The 9,085-nt window shown below is 40.5% G+C and overlaps 1 pseudogene; it reads right to left on the reverse strand.

Annotated features, from left to right (window-relative positions):
- Positions 1-2,120: 2,120 nt before the first annotated feature.
- Positions 2,121-7,056, reverse strand: LOC110565222 (small ribosomal subunit protein eS4-like; annotated as a pseudogene).
- Positions 7,057-9,085: the final 2,029 nt, after the last annotated feature.

The raw sequence follows: 9,085 nt of genomic DNA on the forward strand, positions 1-9,085 counted from the left end.
ATTCTGATGTGATTCTTACTAGGAATGTGTGGCAGAATTCAGCAAGTGCAGCTACCATGGCTGTTGTTTGTGTTTATAAAGAAAGTGTTATTGAGACACAGCATGTCAGTGGTTTATATTTTCTCTATATCTATTTTCATGTTATAGTAGTAATATGGAAAGTGGTTTGTAGCAGTACAGAGTGGTACATATGTGTACAGAAGTAGATCCTAATTGTGTGTATGTGTGTGCATTCCTGTTCTGCTATGGTGTACTGTCTTAGTTTCTTTTCATGTCACTGTTTGTTTTTTGTTTATATATATTTTTAATATTAGTTACAGTTTATTAATTTATATTCTCAGCTGTAACCCCCTCCCTCATTCCCTCCCAATCCCACCCTCCCTGTCTCATCTCCTCCCTGCCCCTTTCCAAGTCCACTGATGGGGAGGCCCTCACATATCATCTGACCCTAGCTTATCAGGTTTCTTCAGGACTGGCTGCATTGTCCTCCTCTGTGGCTTAGCAAGGCTGCTCCTCCCTCAGGGGGTGGGGAGAAGCCAAAGAGCCAGCCATTGAGTTCATGTCAGAAATAGTCCTTCTTGAGTAGTTTCTTTTGGTGTATAGATTGTAGTAGGTTTGTCCTATATTATATGTCTATATGAGTGAGGATATACCATGTGTGTCTTTCTGCTTCTGGGATAGCTCACTCAGGATGATCCTTTCCAGTTTCCACCATTTACCTGAAAATTTCATGATTTCCTTTTTTATTTTTTGTTGCTGGTTAACATTGCATTGTGTATTCCCCTTACTGGTGAACCCACTTGGATACTGAGCTACCGTAGATACTTGGATACTGGGCTACATCTGAGCAGGGGTTCTAGGTTATATCCATACAGGGTCCTTGGCTGGAGTATCAGTCTCATAAAAGACCCCTGTACCCAGATATATTTGGTCCTTGTGGAGTTCCTGTCCTCTCCAGGTCATTCTAACTCTTCCTTCATTCATATGATTTCCTGCACTCTGCCAAAGGTTTGGTTTTGAGTCTCAGCATCTGCTTTGATACACTGCTAGGTAGAGTCTTTCAGAGGCCCTCTGTGGTAGGCTCCTGTCCTGTTACTTGTTTTCTCCTACTTCCAATGTCCATCCCATTTGTCTTTCTAAGTGAGGATTGATCATCTTACCCCGGGTCCTCTTTCAAGGAGATGCTCAATGTCCTTAACTATCAGGGAGATGCAAATCAAAAAGACCTTGAGATTTCACTTTTCACCCATCAGAATGGCTAAGATAAAAAACTCAAGTGACGACACATGCTGGAGAGGATGTGGAGAAGGGGGAACCCTCCTCCATTGCTAGTGGGAATGTAAACTTGTACAACTACTTTGGAAGTCAATCTGGTGCTTTCTCAGACAATTAGGAATAGTGCTTCCTCAAGATCCAGCCACTCCTAGGCATATATCCAAAAGAAGCTCAAGTACACAACAAGGACTTTTGTTCATGTTTGTAGCAGCTTTATTCATAATATCCAGAACCTGGAAACAACCCAGATGTCCATCAATGGAGGAATGGATACAGAAATTGTGGTACTTTTATACAATTGAATACTACTCAGCAGTTACAAACAAGGAAATCATGAAATTTGCAGGCAAATGGTGGGATCTAGAAAAGATCATCCTGAGTGAGGTATCCCAGAAAGACACACACAGTATATACTCATAAGCGGGTACTAGACCTATTAGATAGAAGAAATATACTAAAATCTGTACACCTAAAGAAGCTAAACAAGAAAGAGGACCTGGGGTAAGATGATCATGTTACTATGTTAAAACAACCTGAAAAAAGCGATGTAAGGGAGAATGGGTCTGTTTGGGCTCACAGTTCCAGAGTATAGTCAGTCAAGGTGGGGAAGCTTGAGGAGGCAGCTGGTCACATTACATACACAATCAGGAAGCAAAGAGATGAATGACTGTGGCTCAGTTTGTTTTCTCCTATTTATTCAGTCCTAGATTCCAACCCATGGGATGATACCACCACCTATTATTAATTTTTTTTTGTGTCATCATGGTGTTTAATTCAACATGTCACCTAAAAAGGCTTGTAGCAAGAGTACAAACACTTCTCCAGCATGTCTCCTAAAGAACATTTCACTCACTTCTCTGTTTGGCCACTTGCCTCTTGTCTCTCTCTTCAGTAATTGTGAGGTGTTATCCTTTTCTTCAGAGAAGAGAAAGACGTGGTTTGTTGCCCTTGCCAATAACAAAAATGTTGGAAAACAGAGCGGCAAAGCTGTTGCCATTGGCATCTTTCACATGAACCATATCAAAAGAGCCGGGATGACTTTCTCTGATGGTGATCACACCAATTCCTCCCAAGTTATCATCTCCATTCACCATGCACAGGTTTTCAATGTCAAAACTGATGAAGTCAGTTATTTTGACTATCTCCAAATTGATCTGAATGGTGGCATTCACATTAGTGAGGGGATAAGGGTAGCAAATAGTACAAGCATCATGGGTCACCAGATGTGGGATTACTTTTGTGCCCACAAAGATCTTTCTCACTTTACATAACTTGTACATAGCGTCCTCAGGTATAATGATGAACAGTATAGTGCTCCTGGGTGTCATAGATCAGACAGAAGTTCTCTCCAGTCTTGTCAGTGCTGATGACATTCATAAACCCAGCAGGGTAGGTTATATCGTTCCTGACTTTGCCATCAATCTTAATGGAGCGCTGCATGCAAATCTTTTTTCACTTTATCTCCAGTCAGAGCATACTTAAGTCTGTTCCTTAGGAAAATGATCAGAGGCAGACATTCTCTCAGCTTGTGAGGGCCAATGGATGGACAAGGAGCAAACCTGCCAGTGTTTTGGAGCCACTACATGTTCCACATGTTTCTTGGAACCATGAGCTGCACTGGGAACAGAAAGAGACCCAATTTTAGGGTAGTCCTTCCCACTTTATTTAAACCAATCAAGATAATATCTCCCAAGCATGCCCAGACGCTAACCTAATCTAGGTAATCACTCACAGTTGTCCTAAGAGGCTTGTTTGCTTGTTGATTTTAGAGCTTCTCAAGTTTACATCCAATAGTAACCATTCCAGGTCCTGTCAAGATGACATCCAGTATTAACCCTCCTATGTAGTAAGTAGAGCTGACTGTATATTCTTTCTGCTATCTCACCTACAAACCTTTGCTTTCTGGTGCTAAGTTAACCAATGGTTCCTCTCCTTGTCTCCAGAAAGTACAAATTGGTTGCTAACAGTGAATTTCCTTGACAAGAATATGTTCAGGAAGAATTATCTATGTCTTCTGGAGCCTCACAGAAACTCTACAATGCTGCCAGGGGTGGATGACAGCACTAGGCAGAGCAGTAAGTAGAATTAGAGTCTTTTCTGAGGCCAAGTGATAATGCATTTAGTTTGGTGGCTTTTAACAAGTTGGTCAGCTACCTCCGTAGTCCTAACTTAATGAATTGGAAAGCTGAATGCTTATCACAACATTGGTGTTTCTAAATCTCTCATCTGGAAGAATGTCAGACCTTGAAGGGGCAGACTCTTCTATTAGTGTACCTTCTAAGTGTTCTTTCTGTTTCACCATTTAAAGCTTCATGATGAAAAATGCTCATTCCCAGAATCATTCCAGTGCACTATGTTTAAAAGCTCAGCACCCCAAAAGTTGTGTTCCATTCACCCTCTTTATGACATGAGATGAGCATGCTTGTTTCAGTATGTTCTTGTCCACTATATTTGAACACATATTCCATGTTTTCAGCTAGATAATTCCAAAAATGTACCTGTCAAGTTTTCTTCTTGAATGAGACCTTAAATTAAAATGAGCATACTCAGAGTTGCACTTCTTTTTAAAAAGTGGAGCTACAGGGGGGGGATACAAAGTGAATAATGTGTAATTAATAAAAAATTAAAAAGAAAAAAGAAAAAAAATTATGTGTGTATCTGTTTGTCAACATGTGCATTACATATGTGCAAGTGTCTGAAGAAGCCAGAGGAAGACTTCAGAAACCCTGGAACTGGAGTTAGAGACAGTTGTGAACCACCTAATGTGGGAAATGGGAACCAAACCCAGTTCCTCTGTAAGAGCAGTCTTAGTTAGGTTTTCTATTGCTGTCATGAGACATCATGACCAAAAGCAACTTGTGGAGGAGAAGGTTTATTTAAGCTTACAGTTTGTAGTTTATCATCCACGGAAGTCAGGGCAGTAACTCAAGTTAGCAATTCTGAGGCAGGAGCTGATGCAGAAGCCCCAAAGGGGTGTTGCTTTACTGGTTTGCTTGGCCTACTTTCTTAAAGAACCCAGGACAACCAGCCAAGGGATAGCACCACACACATATGGCTGGGCCCTACCTTATCAATAACTAATTTTAAAAAATACCCTGTAGTACTGGATGTGAAATAATGCTGTGACTCTTTCATAAAGCTTTTTATGTTTTGGTGATCCCCAACCATAAAATTATTTAATTGCTACTTTATAACTGTAGTTCTGGTACTGTTAGGGATTGTAAAATAAATAGAATATATGCAGGATATCTGATAAGTAATCCCTGTGAAAAGGTTCTTCAACTCTACAGGGGCTGTGACCCACAGGTTGAGAACCACTGCTTGCCTACAGCCCAATCTTTTTTTTCCAAAAATTATATATATATATATATGTATATATATATATATATATATATATATTTAAAACAAATCTTTTTTTTGTTTTGTTTCTTTTTTATTACAATTTATTCTCTTTGTATCCCCACTGCAGCTCCCTCTCTTGTCTCCTCTGAGTCCCACCCACCCTCCTTCTTCTCCCCCATGTCCTTTCCCTAGTCCCCTGATAGGGGAGGATTTTCTCCCCTTTTATCTGACCCTAGCCTATCAAGTTTCATTAAGGCTGGCTGTATCATCTTCCTTTGTGGTGTGGCAAGGCTACACCCCCCTAGGGAGGTGATCAAAGAGTCAGCCACTGAGTTCATGTCAGAGACAGCCTTTGTTCCCATTACTAGGGAACCTACGTAGAAACTGAGCAGCCAATGGGCTTCCTTTGAACAGGGGGTCTAGGTCCTCTCCATACATGGTCCTTAGTTGAAGTATCAGTCTCTGGAGGCCCCACTAGGCTCTGTTTTTTTCCTCGTGGAGTTCCTGTCCCCTCCAGGTCTATCTATCTCCCTCTTCTTCCATAAGGATTCCGACACTACAAAACTCTGCCCAAAGTTTGGCTATGAGTCTCAGTCTCCTTTGATACTGTGGTGGGTAGAGTCTTTCAGATGTTCTCTGTGGAAGGCTCCTGTCCTGTTCCTTGTCTTCTCCTACTTCTGATGTCTATCCTGTTTGGCCTTCTGAATGGCTACAGCCCAATCTTATGGAGACATTGTCTCAATTGAGGCTCCCTCCTCTCAAATGACTCTAGCTTGTGTCAAGTTGACTTAAGAGTAGCCAGAATAAGCAGCAAGTTCTCCTTAATCACTGAGCAATCTCTTCAGCCCAGAAATGTACTTCTTAAGTGTGTTTAAGGATGCGTGTGCTCAGGGACACATGCCTTAACTTAGCATGCCTGTCTTTAAAGTGTGTCCCTTTATGAATAAATACTGTTTCCCTGCATAAAATCCCCATAGTTCCTTTGTTCAAGGGGACATTGCTATAGAGATAACTCCTATCTTCTCACCCGCTGAAGATAATAATTTTGCAATCTTTTATTGTCTGGTCGTGCTCATTTTGATTTTGTACTCACCAATGTGAGAGTCCATTGATTGAGGTTTCAAGCATTTGATAATATTTCATTTCACTGTTAGGAGTCAATGCTGGTGACCATAGATTCCAAATAGTGTTCCCTCAGAAATCCATGTTGCAACTTAAATCTTGTAGGCAATAATATTAAGAGGTGTGAACTTTTTAGTGGCAATTACATTATGAAGGCATTGATTGTTCTTTGTTCAGTGTGATAGTACTCTAATGAAAGCTCTTACAAAGAGCCTGTGTTGATCTTTTATTTCTTCCATGAAGTTTTCCCTGCAGAGGAGTCTGTAGGAAGCCATCTTAGGGGAAGTGAGCAGCCAGTATCACATACTAAGTTGGATAATATCTCCATCTTTCAGAACTGTGGCAAATATGCTTATTGTTCTGTTATTCTCCCTTGAGGATTTTATTATACCAATTCAAAAGACAAAGATAGACGTTTTTGAAATTATGATTTTTAAAATTCTTGCAATAGGATCCTAACTTGCATTAGGCTCTTACCTTAAAATTAAATTGCACCCATGCACGTGTGTCCGTGTGTGTGTGTATAACTTGTGGAAGTCAGATCTCTACTTTACCTTGTGGATTCCAGGGATCAAACTCAGATTATCATTGCTTGGTGACAAGTTCTTTTATTCACTGAGCTATGTCTCTGATCCCTACAAATGAACAGTTTTTCTGAAAAAGAGATATTAGCTACAGCTGCCAACTTGACACAGCACAGAATCATTTGAGGAATTCTCAACTGGGGACCACCCAGAATAGATTGGCCTGTGGTTAATGTCTTTGAAGAATTGTCTTGATTAATGATTGATAACCCAGTCCGCTGTGGGCAGAGACATCCCTAGGCAGGTGATCCTAGGTGGTATAAAAGAGATCACTGAGCAGAAAGCCAGAGAACAAGCCAGTAAGCAACGATATGACATGGTTCCAGCCTCTGTTCCTGATCCAACTTGCCTCAATGATGGACTGTCACCTGGATGAATAAATCAAATGACCCCTTCTTTTGTCACCGAGTTGCTTTTGTTCACAGTACCTATCACAACAAGAGAGAGCAAACAAAAACACCACACAAGGGCTATTTTGCTTAATGTTTATGGAACAAGAGAGATTAAAATGAAAAACAGGCTCCTTTGAAGAATGAGGTTTTTCTAGAGAGTGCAAGCATATCACTCATACAAGTTTGGAGAGAGAAAAAAAAATACACCAGGGAAAGAAAGAGATCCAAAAGAGTCTGGCCGTATTTTCTGTTTGATTCATACCTCTAAATCAGAGAAAATTAGCTTACCTGAAGGGCTCAATCATATCAAGAAGACTCAGGCAATTCCCAATTATTATCATCAAACCTTTTCAGACCTTCTTGCCTCCCCATACTGCAAGTAACATATGGACTTCCTAGTTATTTAGGTTTATATTTTCTTTTTTAAAAGTTTATTAATTTATTCACTTTACATTCTGATCACAGCCCCCTCCCTCCCCCTTCTTCCTCTCATCTCTGTCCCACCCTTCCCCCTTTCCCCCTCCCCATCTCAGAAAAGAGGAGCCCACACCTACCAACTCACCTCTACAATCAAGTTGTATCAGGGTTAAGTGCATCATCTTCCTCTGAGGCCAAACAAGGCAGGCCAACTAGGGGAAAGTGATCAAATAGTAGGCAACAGAGTCCATGTCAGATACACCCTCTGCTCCACTTGCTAGGGGATCCACATGAAGACCAAGTTGCCCATCAGTTACAGATGTGTTGCTGGCCTAGGTTCAGTCCATGCATGCTTTTTTGTTGGTGGTTCAAGCTCTGTAAGCCTACTTGGGGCTAGGTTAGTTTACTGTGTTGGTCTTCTTGGGGTGTCCTTGACCCCTTCAAGAACTTCTATCCTTTTCCCCACTCTTCCACAAGACTCTTGGAGCTCCTCCTAATGTTTGGCTGTCAGTCTCAGCATCTGATTTGAATTGCTGCTGGGTGGAACCTCTCAGAGGACAGTAATGCTAGGCTCCTGTCTGCAAGCATAGCAGAGTATCATTAATAGTGTCAGGGGTTAGCTCTCTTCTATAGTGTGGGTCTTAGGTTGAGGTTGGGCCAGTCAGTGTTTGGCCATTCCCTCAATCCTTGCTCCATCTTTATCTCTGCATATCTTGTAGGCAGACTAAATTTTGAGTGGAAAGTTTTGTGGGTGGGTTGTAATCTCTGTGAATTTAAGCCTAGAGTGGTCTACAAAGCAAGTTCAGGACAACCAAGACTACACAGTGGTACCTTGTCTTAAAAAATAAAAAGGAAAAGAAAGAAAAAATAAGAAAAAGCACTGTGTTGGAATTTTGATGGGAGTTGCATTGAATATGGAGATTGCTTTTGGTAAAATGGCCATTTTTACTGTTATTTATTTTAATCCATGAGCATGGGAGATCTTTCCATCTTCTGATATCTTCTTCAGTTTCTTTCTTTAGAGACTTTTTGTCATACAGGTCTTTCACTTGCTTGGTTAGAGTTACACCAAGATATTTTATAGTGCTTTTGGGTATTATGAAGGGTGTTGTTTACTTAATTTCTTTCTCAGCCTCTTTATCATTTGTATAAAAGAGGGCTACCGATTTTTTTGAGTTAATTTTGTATCCTGTCACTCTGCTGAATGTGTTTATCACCAGTAGGAATTCTCTGGTACAGTTTTGGGGACATTTACGTATACAATCATATCACCTGTGAATAGAGACACTGTGACCTTTTCCTTTCTAACTTGTATTTTCTTGATCTCCTTTAATTGTCTTTTTGAAATAGCTAGAACTTCAAATACTATGTTGAATAGATATGGAAAGAGTGGACAGCTTTGTCTTTTCTCGGATTTTAGTGGAATTGCTTTAAGTTTCTCTCCATTTAATTTGATGTTGTCTATCAGCTTGCTCTATAGTGACTCTATTATGGTTAGGTATGGGCCTTGTATCCATGGTCTCTCCAAGACTTTTAACATGAGGTATGTTGGGTTTTAGCAAAGACTTTTTCAGCATATAATGAGATGATCATGTGCTTTTTTTCCTTCAGTTCTCTCTCTCTCTCTCTCTCTCTCTCTCTCTCTATATATATATATATATATATATATATATATATGATTACATCAATGGATTTCTTTTTGTTTCTTTTTTATTATTATCATTTATAATAATTTATTCAATTTGTATCTTGACCATGTTCCCCTCCTTCGTCTCCTCCCAATTCCACCCTTCCTCCTTTTCCTCCCCCTATGCCTCCTCCTAGTCCACTGATATGGGAGGTTCTCCTCCCCTTTTAATTGATCCTTGTCTATCAGGTCTCATCAGGACTGGTGGCATTGCCTTCCTTTGCGGACTGGCAAGGCTGCTCACCTCAGAGGGAGGTGATAAAAGA

This window comes from Meriones unguiculatus, chromosome X (assembly GCF_030254825.1).
Source record: "Meriones unguiculatus strain TT.TT164.6M chromosome X, Bangor_MerUng_6.1, whole genome shotgun sequence".
Taxonomy (NCBI): Eukaryota; Metazoa; Chordata; class Mammalia; order Rodentia; family Muridae; genus Meriones; species Meriones unguiculatus.